We start from the raw sequence: 14,239 nt of genomic DNA on the forward strand, positions 1-14,239 counted from the left end.
TATGGCAACAGTAGAAAACTATAGGCTCATATTGTACTTCTGTGTGCCTCCGATTTGACACAATGGCTTACAGAGTTTGTCTGTTTTTCCATTCCCTGCCATATTACATAGATATTCTCCCTTAGGATCAATGTCTCTAGGGGAGAATACAGTGCCGAACAAAGGCACCATATGGCGGCACACAAAGTGCCTAGGGATTGTGTGTGCTATGTGCAGAGCGTCTAATACTTGTCCGAATTCTCTGTTAGCATTGTATCGTTTAACAGGGAGAAAATTTAATTCTAAAGCATAATGCTGCATATAAATCATATATTTCGAGCTCTTAGCTTGTGGTGAATGCAATAATGTGGCAATTATGAGGTTAACATAACCTCTTGAAATTGCATGGTTTCTGCTTCGAATAATCTCTAAAAGCCCATTAAAAGAACGGCGAGAAATGATTTCCAGAGTAAGGCCAGGGTTTGTCATTCACTAGAATTACCACTTCTCTAACATATTGAAATAGAGATTTCTCTCCAATTAACTTTCCTTTAACTAGTCTGTTATTGTAATAGAAATAATTGTGTCTTACATCATCCTACATTACAATAGAAAACAAAAAATAACTGTTCATGGATGGACCATTGTAACTTGTATTCTGATCTTCATATGTGGGATCAAAGACGGTTTAGGTATTAACTTTAACCCCTTCCTGCTGCACCTCCTTTATGAAATTAATGAATAATGCTTAATATATATAACTAGAGACTTTGGCCAATATACAGACCACATTAATACTCTGGCCCCAAACATATTTTTGTAAAGTACAGACATCTTTTATATTACATTGAAATATAGGGTGATCTACTGGTAAACACCTAGACCCAATTCCTCTGACAACCTTTCCAATGATAAATGGCTATAGCATCAACACCACCTAGGTAAAACAGTTGTCTCTTGAAGACAAACCTACTTTAAAAAAGAACTCGGCGGGTCCGGCTTATCCCTAATTCAAATAAATGTCCGTTCATGTAATGCATGGAAGCGCCGTGTCCGCCAGAGTGGGGGTCTCACTTACAGAGCACCGTGCCATTCTAGCCCAAATAGGGGGATCCCGAGCATCGACGACATCGATTTGTAAATTCATACGTGGGTTACCATTTATCTAATCTGAAATAAATATAATATTGAGACCTCTGTTCTAAACTTTAACCGTGTAGGTCCAGACACATCTATATGCTCACCTGTGTAAAGCAGCCAATAGGACGCCAGCAGTGTATGGATGACTGGTGTCAGAGCATTTGCGTGGACCATCACCATCCACCACCAACGTCATACACCAACAATTAAAATACTGAGGTACAGTCCTAAAAGTCCATAATATCCCAGCTTATTATAAGGTGTTGGGCATCCATTTATATATAGAACATGTGCACATCCACCTTTAATTACATCATAAAGTTTGTTGCTCTGATTTCCCTCACAGGACATATCATCAATAAGATCTAATAGGTTATTAGTGAATCAGCCCATAACAAATGTGATCGGCTTCAAAGTCAGCTCTAAATGGAGGCGTCTTCTCCTGGACCACTGGGCTCATCGTGTCAGATCCTGGGCCCACTGGAGAACCCTCTGGTACTCTAGAGAGCCAGTCCGAACCTAATTCTAAGGGCAAGCTACATGCATATCCTCAATGTACTTTATGTGGCAATAGGCAGTGTAAATATGCCCCTCAAGTCCATGGTCCTCATGATCTCCGCTTAGGGACATCGTTAGCATGCAGCGTAAATGACAAAGTTACCTCATAAATGGTACAGTATAGACGTATTTAGTATATTTCTCTCTCAGGGAAGGCAATAAAGAAATGTCTGCTAGGTATAAACTGCTGTTCCTAGTCCTTTCTCTGGCCAGGCGCCTGTTATACTTATACCTGATTTTGGGCAATTGCTTTCCTGCTTGTCTGTATAGAAGGCATTGAGTGCCTGTCCAGGAGGGAGCAATCTACAGAACATATTGCTCTCTCCTGGAAGAACTGGGCTCCGCATGAATCCTGTTGTTTTTTTTGTGCACAAATCAAATAAAATCTACATTTTTTGCTTCATTGAGCAAAAAAACTAAATTTTTAAAAAATATAATAGGATAATAGGATCTGCTGACAGATGACTGATGAATAAACATAGATTTGACAATAAATAAACAGGTCCATTTCATAGTTGTATACATTTTTATGCAAAGATGATATGAAAAGAAATAACAGAAAGCCAAATGTTGTAAATAACACTTGACACACGAGCTCCTGTAAATGGGACAATAATGACTATTCAGAGTTTGCAGGTTCCCCCAGGTTCTAACGAAACTTAGGCGCGGACCAATGAGCCATATACTTCACTAACCTCCTGACCTAATATAGATGTAGATGGCAGATCCTCCTGCAGTCTGTGTAGATCTCATCAGTGTCTGGACAATGGGAATCTATTCTTTGTGCATTGTCCATACAACAGGCAAGCTGTTAGTCAATAGGCGCGATTCCCTTACAATGTGGAAAACGAGCAGGGAGAGCAGATGCTCTATGAAGAATTACACAGAATGCTGCCGTGATGCTGGAAGATTCCCTGGAACTTGGTTCAAAAAATTCCTCAGAGATAACAAAGTCTATAGTGTCTGTAAGCTGCATATTTCATGCCCACCCCGTTGGCATAAACATGTTAATGGGGGATTCAGGACTTTTTACTTTTAATAAACCGTATTTGTTAAAAAGGACCCCTGAAAATAAGCTGATCACGGGTTACCCACTGCTTGGATTCACAAGTTTTCATTTGACCTACAGCCCAACTATAGGGTTAGGCCTCATGCACACGCCCACTTCAGTTTTGCGGTCCGCAAAACACTGATCCTAGTGGCTTCCATGTGTAGTCCGTTTTTTTGCAGACTCATACACTAGAATGGATGAGATGGACCACAAACACGGACAAAAATAGGACATGTTCTATAATTTTTCGGAATGGACACACGGATCCGCAAATGGATGCGTGAATGGCTCCATATAAATGAATGGTTCAATGTGCTATGCGCAAAAAAAACAAAAAAACGTATAGGACACTACAGGAAACAACAGTCATGTCATGAGCCATTAATAAAGCATGTAATGTCTCCCACTGAAATAAATGGGCTGCGTGCTGGGTCCTTTGTAGCCACTCGCTAATTAATCAAGGTCCTAATTAAGGGACTGCTGTATTTTTATGGTTCTCCAGGAAAGCATATTGATGGCCTAACCCTAGAATTGGCCATCAATTTGTGATTGGTGGGGTTCTAAACCCCAAGACCCTCCCTAACAGGCTTAACAAAGGAGCCCCCTCCAGTCACAGCAGATCAAATGTGTATGAGTTAATTTCCATTGATCATTTCATTTATGGGTTAGTGTGAAACTATTATGGGGTGGTAAAATATAAGATGTATCAATGAATGAGGGATGTGCTGATGAATGAAGTCTATTCCTCTGTATGATAAGCAGTGCACAGCACTCATGACCTACATACATACTCTATAGGGTGACTGCTCCCGGCAGTAAAGCATGACGTGTCGTGATGATATGCCTGATGAACAGTGAATGGGACCTGGGAAGCTGATTGTCATTTCCATGCACCTTGTAATGTGAGCAAGAGGCAGGAAAAGAGAAGCAAGGTCACATGAGCAGCCGTCCCCCACCCCCTCCTCTGTCCCCGGCACATCATGCCTCAGTCGCTCTAGCTGACAGTGCTGAGGATTTCTACAGGGAGCAGGACCCGCTACGATTGCCCCAGACCCTCTAGCAGTGACTTCATCTGGGGCTTACTGACAGTCTGCAGCAGGAGGGTATGGAGGGGGCACATCATGCCAATCATGCGTTAAGCTTCCATGGTCACAATGCAATGCACTGATTGCAAAAGACGGGTTCCGAGGCTGGCATCAGCGGCAGGTAATTCATGCATCCTACAGCTGGTTGAGTTTTGTGTATAAGTGCTGAAGATGCAGTGACAGGTGATGTATGTATAAGGAAAAAGTATGCAATAATATCCCATATGTGTCTTCAGTATGAGTATAGAGGGTGCAATAATATCCCATATGTGTCTTCAGTATGAGTATAGAGGGTGCAATAATATCCCATATATATCTTCAGTATGAGAATAGAGGGTTCAATGATATCCCATATATGTCTCCAGTATGAGTATAGAGGGTGCAATAATATCCCATATATGTCTTCAGTATGAGTATAGAGGGTGCAATAATATCCCATATATGTCTTCAGTATGAGTATAGAGGGTGCAATAATATCCCATATATGTCTTCAGTATGAGTATAGAGGGTGCAATAATATCCCATATATGTCTCCAGTATGAGTATAGAGAGCGCAGTGATATCCCATATATGTCTGCGGTATGAGTATAGAGGGTGCAATAATATCCCATATATGTCTCCAGTATGAGTATAGAGAGCGCAGTGATATCCCATATATGTCTGCGGTATGAGTATAGAGGGTGCAATAATATCCCATATATGTCTTCAGTATGAGTATAGAGGGTGCAATAATATCCCATATATGTCTTCAGTATGAGTATAGAGGGTGCAATAATATCCCATATATGTCATCAGTATGAGTATAGAGAGCGCAGTGATATCCCATATATGTCTGCGGTATGAGTATAGAGGGTGCAATAATATCCCATATATGTCATCAGTATGAGTATAGAGAGTGCAGTGATATCCCATATGTCTTCAGTATGTGTATAGAGAGTGCAGTGATATCCCATACATGTCTCCAGTATGAGTATAGAGAGTGCAGTGATATCCCATATATGTCTCCAGTATGAGTATAGAGAGTGCAGTGATATCCCATATATGTCTCCAGTATGAGTATAGAGAGTGCAGTGATATCCCATATATGTCTCCAGTATGAGTATAGAGAGTGCAGTGATATCCCATATATGTCTCCAGTATGATAATAGAGGGTGAAATGATATCCCATATATGTCTTCAGTATGAATATAGAGGTTTCAGTGATATCCCATATATGTCTTCAGTATGAGTATAGAGGGTGCAGTGATATATATGTCTTCAGTATGAGTGTAGAGGGTGCAGTGATATCCCATATATGTCTTCAGTATGAGTATAGAGAGTGCAGTGATATCCCATATATGTCTTCAGTATGAGTATAGAGGGTGCAATAATATCCCACATATGTCTCCAGTATGAGTATAGAGAGTGCAGTGATATCCCATATATGTCATCAGTATGAGTATAGAGGGTGCAGTGATATCCCATATATGTCTTCAGTATGAGTATAGAGAGTGCAGTGATATCCCATATATGTCTTCAGTATGAGTATAGAGGGTGCAGTGATATCTCATATATGTCTTTAGTATGAGTATAGAAGGTGCAGTGATATCCCATATATCTTCAGTACGAGTATAGAGGGTGAAATGATATCCCATATATGTCTCCAGTATGAGAATAGAGGGTGAAATGATATCCCATATATGTCTTCAGTATGAGTATAGAGAGTGAAGTGATATCCCATAAATGTCTTCAGTATGAGTATAGAGAGTGCAGTGATATCCCATATATGTCATCAGTATGAGTATAGAGGGTGCAGTGATATCCCATATATGTCTTCAGTATGAGTATAGAGGATGCAATAATATCCCATATATGTCTTCAGTATGAGTATAGAGGGTGCAATAATATCCCATATATGTCTTCAGTATGAGTATAGAGGGTGCAATAATATCCCTTATATGTCTCCAGTATGGGTATAGCGGGTGCAATAATATACAATATATGTCTTCAGTATGAGTATAGAGAGTGAAATGATATCCCATATATGTCTTCAGTATGAGTATAGAGAGTGAAGTGTTATCCCATATATGTCTCCAGTATGAGTATAGAGGGTGCAGTGATATGCCATATATGTAATCAGTATGAGTATAGAGGGTGCAGTGATATCCCATATATGTCTTCAGTATGAGTATAGCGGGTGAAGTGACATCACATATATGTCTTCAGTATGAGTATAGAGGGTGCAGAGATATCCCATATATGTCTTTAGTATGGCCATGCATGTAGAGTGTGTAGTGATACCCTATGTATGTTATGGCTTTGGATGTAGAGTGTGTAGTGATACCCTATGTACGTTATGGCCATGCATGTAGGGTTTTTAGTATTACCCTATGTATGTTATGGCCATGCATGTAGAGTGTGTAGTGATAACCTATGTATGTTATGGCTATGTATATAGAGTGTGTAGTTATACCCTATGTATGTTATGGCCATGCATGTAAAGTGTGTAGTGATAACATATCTATGTTATGGCTATGTATGTAGAGTGTGTAGTGATACCCTATGTATGTTATGGCTATGCATGTAGAGTTTGAAGTGATAACCTATGTATGTTATAGCCATGCATGTAGAGTTTGTAGTGATAACCTATGTATGTTATGGCTATGCATGTGGAGTGTGCAGTCACAACCTATGTATGTTATGGCTATGTATGTAGAGTGTGTAGTGATACCCTATGTATGTTATGGCCATGCATGTAGAGTGTGTACTGATAACCTATGTATGTTATGGCCATGCATGTAGAGTTTGTAGTGATAACCTATGTATGTTATGGCCATGCATGTAGAGTGTGTAGTGATAACCTATGTATGTTATGGCTATGCATGTGGAGTGTGTAGTGATAACCTATGTATGTAGGGTGTGTAGTGATTCCCTTTGTATGGTATGGCCATGCATGTAGGGTGTGTAGTGATTCCCTATGTATGTCATGGCTATGCATGTGGAGTGTGTAGTGATAACCTATGTATGTAGTGTGTGTAGTGATTCCCTATGTATGTCATGGCTATGCATGTGGAGTGTGTAGTGATAACCTATGTATGTAGGGTGTGTAGTGATTCCCTTTGTATGTTATGGCCATGCATGTATAATGTGTAGTGATAACCTAAGTATGTAAACCAACTCCAAGCCAATAAACAGGGTGATGTGACCTCTGAAGCGTTGCATATTTTATTATAAGGTACAGATGACCTCCTGTGATATCTAAGGCGGGATTCACACGACCGGGTCGTTCCCGAGCCCGAGTGTCGGCCAGTAAAATCGGCCATTTTGCCCGGCCGGTTTGCATTAAGTTTTGCATCCGTGCCGGGCCGGGCACATCCGGACAGTGACATCAGCGGCAACTCCTGAAGGGGAATCCCCATGTGTTCGGGGATTCCGCTTCAGGAGTTTCCCCTGATGTCACTGCCCAGATATGGACAGAGACATCAAGCGCTCTGTCCAGGAGCGGAATCCCTGAAAACACGGGGATTCCGCTCCTTCAAGGAGCTAAAGTGCGGCTAGCACATAGCAGAGCGGGGAGATACCTCCCCGCTCTGCTATAGTGGCGTCGCTACAGTAGTAGCAGCCGCAGCAGCAGCACCTGCAGCTGCTAGCGGCCCATCTAAGGTGTCGCCGGGCCAGGGTGCTTTTAAAACAAGCAGGGGAAGGGAGCCAGCGCAGCGCTCCCTTCCACCTGCTGTACACCCCGGCCCTGCCACACAGTGTACAGCGATGCCATTCGTCAGAATGGCATCAACTCCTCCTCCTCACATGCACTCTGCGCTGTGAGGAGATAGAGCGCAAGCTCCAGAAAACCCGGCCATCACTCAGGACACATCCCGGTGATGGCCGTGTATTACCCGGCCCCATAGACTTCTATTGGAGCCGGGCGGCCGGGTACCCGGGCGAAGATAGAGCATGTCCTATTTTTTGACGGCCGGTTTTCCCGGCCGTCAAAAAATCGGTCGTGTGAATAGCCCCATTAGGGGTCTATTATTCCTAATGCAGCCGGGTGCCGGACGATTTATGAACGGCCAGCACCCGGCCGGGAAACCCTGCCGTGTGAATGTGGCCTTATAGTAGAAAAGGATAGCAAAATAATGATTTATTTAACATGATTAGAGGCTTTTTAATACTGGCTGCTGTTAAGTGATTTCTCAGCATTTTTCTGGCACAGAGGATGTTAACTGCGCACGGCATGAGTCTGGAAACAAGGAGATAATTTAATAGTGGAAATATATAATTAATAGGGAACATTTAGAATTCAGTGTGAGCGTTTGGACAGTTGTTAAATGGTGTAAGACTATTGCATTGGACCCTGGCAGCAGATGTGTATTGCACATTTAGGGCATGGCCCCACGTGGCGGTTTTCTTCCGCAACTGTCCGCATCAATGCCGCACAGAATCTGCCCAAAATGTGCAGTAAATTGATGCGGACTGGCCGTTGCGTATTGAGGTGAAAGCACTTCCCTTCTCTCTATCAGTGCAGGATAGAGAGAAGGGACAGCAATTTCCCTAGTAAAAGTAAAAGAATTTCATACTTACCGGCCGTTGTCTTGGTGACGCGTCCCTCTTTCGGCATCCAGCCCGACCTCCCTGGATGACGCGGCAGTCCATGTGACCGCTGCAGCCTGTGATTGGCTGCAGCCGTCACTTAGACTGAAACGTCATCCTGGGAATCCGGACTGGAGGAAGAAGCAGGGAGTTCTCGGTAAGTATGAACTTCTTTTTTTTTTACAGGTTGATGTATATTGTGATCGGTAGTCACTGTCCAGGGTGCTGAAACAGTTATTGCCGATCGCTTAACTCTTTCAGCACCCTGGACAGTGACTATTTACTGACGTCGCCTAGCAACGCTCCCATAATTATGGGTGCACACACGTAGTCACCCGTAATTATGGGTGCACACACGTAGTCACCCGTAATTACGGGAGCCCCATTGACTTCCTCAGTCTGGCTGTAGACCTTGAAATACATAGGTCCAGCCAGAATGAAGAAATGTCATGTTAAAAAACCAATACGCATCCGCAGCACACATAACATGTACATGACATCTGCGGACTTCATTGCGGAATTTAGAATCTCCATTGAAGTCAATGGAGAACTTCCGCAATGAGTCCGCAACCAGTCCGCCACAGGTCCGCAACATCCATTGTATGCTGCGGACACCAAATTCCGCACCGCAGCCTATGCTCCGCAACGGAATTTTCCGCCTCGTCTAAACAAAGCCTACTAAAAAGAAGTGGAAGGCAATGGAGAAACGGGTCCGCTGCGGATTAACGCTGCGGAGTGTCCGCAGCGGAATTCCAGAGCAATTCCGCCACGTGGGGCTTTGCCCTTAGGAGATCGTTTGGCTATGAGTTGTAGTGAATGTGTGTACATGGTATATCTACCCTCCAGCACACGTGTTTAGATTTGCGTATAGAATATTAAACGTTATCATCATGTGGCTAAAAATATTTTGTGCGTCCCGTTATATTCAAGAAGCAAAATATGAAAATCCAGGTGTTACTAGACAACGTTACCCATGAGGATTAGACAGAGGATCATGATAAAAGGTGTAGTCCAGCAACCAATCTGAGATAAGCGAATGTGTATGTCCGTTGCGGCAGGAGTGTCAAAGGTTAGATTTGTGCAAATCACATGTAAGAGCTATGCAGCTATATGCATTTTGAAACGTTTTCGGAGAGTTCTGTTTAACCCCTTGCCGCCTCAGCCATTTTTCGTTCTTTTTATTTCAATTTTTTTTCTCCCCGCATTCCAAAAGCCATAACTTTTAAATTTTTTCATTGATATAATCGTATGTGAGCTTGTGGGGACGAGTTGTGGATTTTCACAACACCATTTATTGTACCGTATAATGTGCTGGGAAACTAAAAAAAAAAATGGAAAAAAATAATTTGATTTCTCTATAGTTTTTCGAGATTTGTCTTTATATTGTTCACCATGCGGTAAAAATGACATGTTAACTTTATTCTGTGGGTCAATATGATTACGGCGATACCAAATTTATGTCGTTTGTTTTGTGTTTTACTACTTTTACTAAGATAAAACAAATTGTTTTATGTTATTATATTCTGAGACCCATAACTTTTTTATTTTTTTCATCTATTGAGCTGTGCGAGAGCTTGTTTTTTTGTAAAATGAGCTGTAATTTTATGGTACCATTTTGGGGTACATGCGACTTTTTGATCACTAGTTCGGACATTTACGGATGCAGCGATACCGATTATGTGTATTTTTTTACTTTACGGGAAATACGGGAAGTTTTTTTTTAACTATTAATAAATATTTTTGGGATATACATATATAAATATATATATATACACCGTGTTCCAAATTATTATGCACATTGGATTTAAGTGTCATAAACATTTAATTATTAGTTTTTCAATTAAACTCATGGATGGTATTGTGTCTTAGGGCTCTTTGGATCATTGTAATCAATCTCAGACACCTGTGATAATTAGTTTGCCAGGTGTGCCCAATCAAACGAAAACTACTTAAGGCTTTATTCAGACGAACGGGAAAAACATCCGTGCAACATGCGTGATTTGCACGCGCGTTGCACGGACCTATATTAGTCTATGTCCGTGATATTTACTCAGCGTGAGTCCGCTGAAAAAAAGTCACGACATGTCCGTTCTTTCGGCGTTTTGCGCGAACCACGCACCCATTGAAGTCAATGGGTGCGTGAAAACCATGCATGCCGCACGGAAGCACTTCCGTGCGAACTGCGTGATTCGCGCAACAGCTGTCAAAAGGATGAATGTAAACAGAAAAGCACCACGTGCTTTTCTGTTTACAAACATCCAAATGGAGTGTCATAATGATGGCGGCTGCGTGAAAAGCACGCAGCTGCGCATCATATGCTGATGCCCCACGGAGCTGTTAAGTGGTTTTTGCGGACGCAAAATGCAGCGTTTTTGCGTGCGCAAAAAAAACGCCACGCTCGTGTGAGTGAGGCCTAAGAAGGATGTTCCACATTATTAAGCAGGCCACAGGTTTCAAGCAATATGGGAAAGAAAAAGGATCTCTCTGCTGCCGAAAAGCGTGAAATAGTTCAATACCTTGGACAAGGTATGAAAACATTGGATATTTCAAGAAAACTTAAGCGTCATCATCGTACTGTAAAAAGATTTGTGACTGATTCAGAGCACAGACGGGTTCGTTCAAATAAAGGCATAATGAGGAAGGTTTCTGCCAGACAAATTAATAGGCTTAGGAGAGCAGCTGCTAAAATGCCATTGCAAAGCAGCAAACAGGTATTTGAAGCCGCTGGTGCCTCTGGAGTCCCACGAACCTCAAGGTGTAGGATCCTCCAGAGGTTTGCAAGTGTGCATAAAGCTATTATTCGGCCACCCCTAAACAATGCTCACAAGCAGAAACGGTTGCAGTGGGCTCAGAAATACATGAAGACTAATTTTCAAACCGTGCTGTTTACTGATGAGTGCCGTGCAACCCTGGATGGTCCAGATGGATGGAGTAGTGGATGGTTGGTGAATGGCCACCATGTCCCAACAAGGCTGCGACGTCAGCAAGGAGGTGGCGGAGTCATGTTTTGGGCTGGAATCATGGGGAGAGAGCTGGTAGGCCCCTTTAGTGTCCCTGACGGTGTGAAAATGACCTCTGCAAAGTACGTGAAGTTTATGACTGACCACTTTCTTCCGTGGTACAAAAAGAGTACCGTGCCTTCCGTAGCAAAATTATCTTCATGCATGACAATGCACCATCTGCAAAGAATACCTCTGTGTCATTGGCTGCTATGGGCATAAAAGGAGAGAAACTCATGGTGTGGCCCCCATGTTCCCCTGACCTCAACCCTATTGAGAATCTTTGGAGCATCCTCAAGCAAAATATCTATGAGGGTGGGAGGCAGTTCACATCAAAACAGAAGCTCTGGGAGGCTATTCTGACATCCTGCAAAGATATTCAAGCAGAAACTGTCCAAATACTCACAAATTCAATGGATGCAAGAATTGTGAAGGTGATATCAAAGAAGGGGTCCTATGTTAACATGTAACTTGGCCTATTAAGTTTTTTTTGATTGAACGAGCTTTTGATTTCTGTAAATATGACCTCCTGATGCTGCAAATTCAACAAATTACCATTTTAGTTCTCTTTACAACCTTTAAAATGTTTTGATCTCTGTTGTGCATAATAATTTGACACAGTGCATTTTGATTTTTTTACTTCTAAAAAAAAATCTGTTATTATTAGGAGATTTGTTAAATAAAATTTGCATTATACTCCAATGGTTGATGGCTTGAAGATTATACTGACTGTCATTTGCATCGACTATTTAGGAAAATCAGCGAAAAATAACATTTGCATAATAATTTGGAATGCGGTGTGTATATATATATATATATATATATATATATATATATATATAAGATCAAGCAAATAGTAGGAGCAGCACAGTGTAAAAAAACCAAAAACGGCTGGTGCTAGCTTCAGATATCAAGGAGTGACGTACTCCTCATGAATGTACAAGAAATAGAGCCCAGAAGCAGCACTCAATAGCAAAAAATGTGAATTTATTCACCCAACACAGCAAGGTTTCACTTCCTCCATGGAAGCATTTTCAAGCAATTAATAAAAACCACACACTGACATATATAGGAAGAGCAAAGCTCAATTAACAAGTGTTCTAAATCGTAGCAATTATACAATACATGTAAAAATATGATAATGTGTAACAGTGTATCAAAACACCAAGTACATATGTGGATGAGTCAATCACTGACATTAGGTCTAAACAATTTAAGATTCTGACAAGTGAAATATGTGTATATAAAATAGTGAAACACATTGTATTGTATTGTGATTATTAATTAATATGCAATCAATGTGTTTCACTATTTTATATACACATATTTCACTTGTCAGAATCTTAAATTGTTTAGACCTAATGTCAGTGATTGACTCATCCACATATGTACTTGGTGTTTTGATACACTGTTACACATTATCATATTTTTACATGTATTGTATAATTGCTACGATTTAGAACACTTGTTAATTGAGCTTTGCTCTTCCTATATATGTCAGTGTGTGGTTTTTATTAATTGCTTGAAAATGCTTCCATGGAGGAAGTGAAACGTTGCTGTGTTGGGTGAATAAATTAAATTTTTTTGCTATTGAGTGCTGCTTCTGGGCTCTATTTCTTGTATATATGTATATATGTATATATATATATATATATATATATATTTCCTGATCGTCCTATGACTGCACACTTAAGGGTTAAGATACTTCATCTGACCGGATAGAAGAGACCTATTACTCAGCAGTAATCAATTAAACAATTGGGAGGTCCCAGGTAGCCTTAAATAGAGCCCAAATCCCTTCAGAAAGCGTATTTTTTCTCTTCTATGAACATGGATAGTTGAAGACACCTATACCAGAATGCTTTATACAAAGGGTTTCCTCTGTCCCTAAGCTGCGACCCATGAGGACATCGGGGGCTGTATACTGGCGGTTTCCTCGGTCCCTCGGCCTGGCTTCTAAAAATCTTACCTAGAGGTAATGAGAAGCCACGCTTCCTGTCTGGAGTGGCATACAGGTTTTACCTGTCCCTCGGCTCCTAGACTTGGCTCCCATACACCTCTGTACGGGTGTCTCAAGATGGCCGCCGCCGAGGTAAGGTGTACGCTGGATTCCGGTGCATGCGCTGTGCACTCTCTCGGCTTCGGTGTAGTCTGGGCATGCGCGAGAACGGAAGTCTCGCGAGATCCCAACGGTTTAAGAAAGGATTGCAAATCCGGGACTACTGTGCTGGTTCAGCTGCTCGACCCCGGAGATTAAGGTACCCAACTTTCATTGTGTTAATGTGAGAGGGGTTTTGCTTCCTTGAGGCCACTTACAGATAAGATTGTAAATTGCAAGCCTTTTTTCCAGATGGCAAGTCCTACATCTCAAAGGAAATCCAAGCACAATATGTGTAAAGGTTGTCAGCAACCGTTGCCGAGGGATTGGGACCAGAGTTTCTGCTCCTCTTGCAGACCTCCTGAACAATCCTTCCATACTAAAGCCAAGGGGTTTCTATCCTGGTTTAAAGAGGCTCTGTCACCACATTATAAGCGCTGTAATGTAGGTGACAGTAATGCTTTTTATTTAAAAAAACGATCTATTTTCACAACGTTAGGAGCGATTTTGGTTTATGCTAATGAGCTTTCTTAATGCCCAAGTGGGCGTATTTTTACTTTCGACCAAGTGGGCGTTGTACAGAGGAGTGTATGACGCTGACCAATCGGCATCATGCACTCCTCTCCATTCATTTACACTGCACTAGCGATATAGTTATATCACTATGTGCAGCCACATACACAAGCCCTAACATTACTACAGTGTCCTGATAATGAATACACATGACCATCCAGCCTGGACGTCATGTGTACTCAGAATC

The 14,239-nt window shown here is 41.6% G+C and overlaps 1 protein-coding gene across 1 annotated transcript in view; it reads left to right on the forward strand.

The window, feature by feature from the left end:
* The first annotated feature begins 3,592 nt into the window (after nt 1-3,592).
* TRMT9B (tRNA methyltransferase 9B (putative)) overlaps nt 3,593-14,239 on the forward strand; it is a 63,790-nt gene continuing 53,143 nt past the window's right edge. The window contains exon 1 of the mRNA XM_075849619.1: nt 3,593-3,934. The gene's annotated coding sequence lies outside the window, so the exon portion shown is untranslated. The remainder of the gene's footprint in view (nt 3,935-14,239) is intronic.

The sequence above is a fragment of the Rhinoderma darwinii genome, chromosome 1 (assembly GCF_050947455.1).
Source record: "Rhinoderma darwinii isolate aRhiDar2 chromosome 1, aRhiDar2.hap1, whole genome shotgun sequence".
In the NCBI taxonomy this organism is placed as follows: Eukaryota; Metazoa; Chordata; class Amphibia; order Anura; family Rhinodermatidae; genus Rhinoderma; species Rhinoderma darwinii.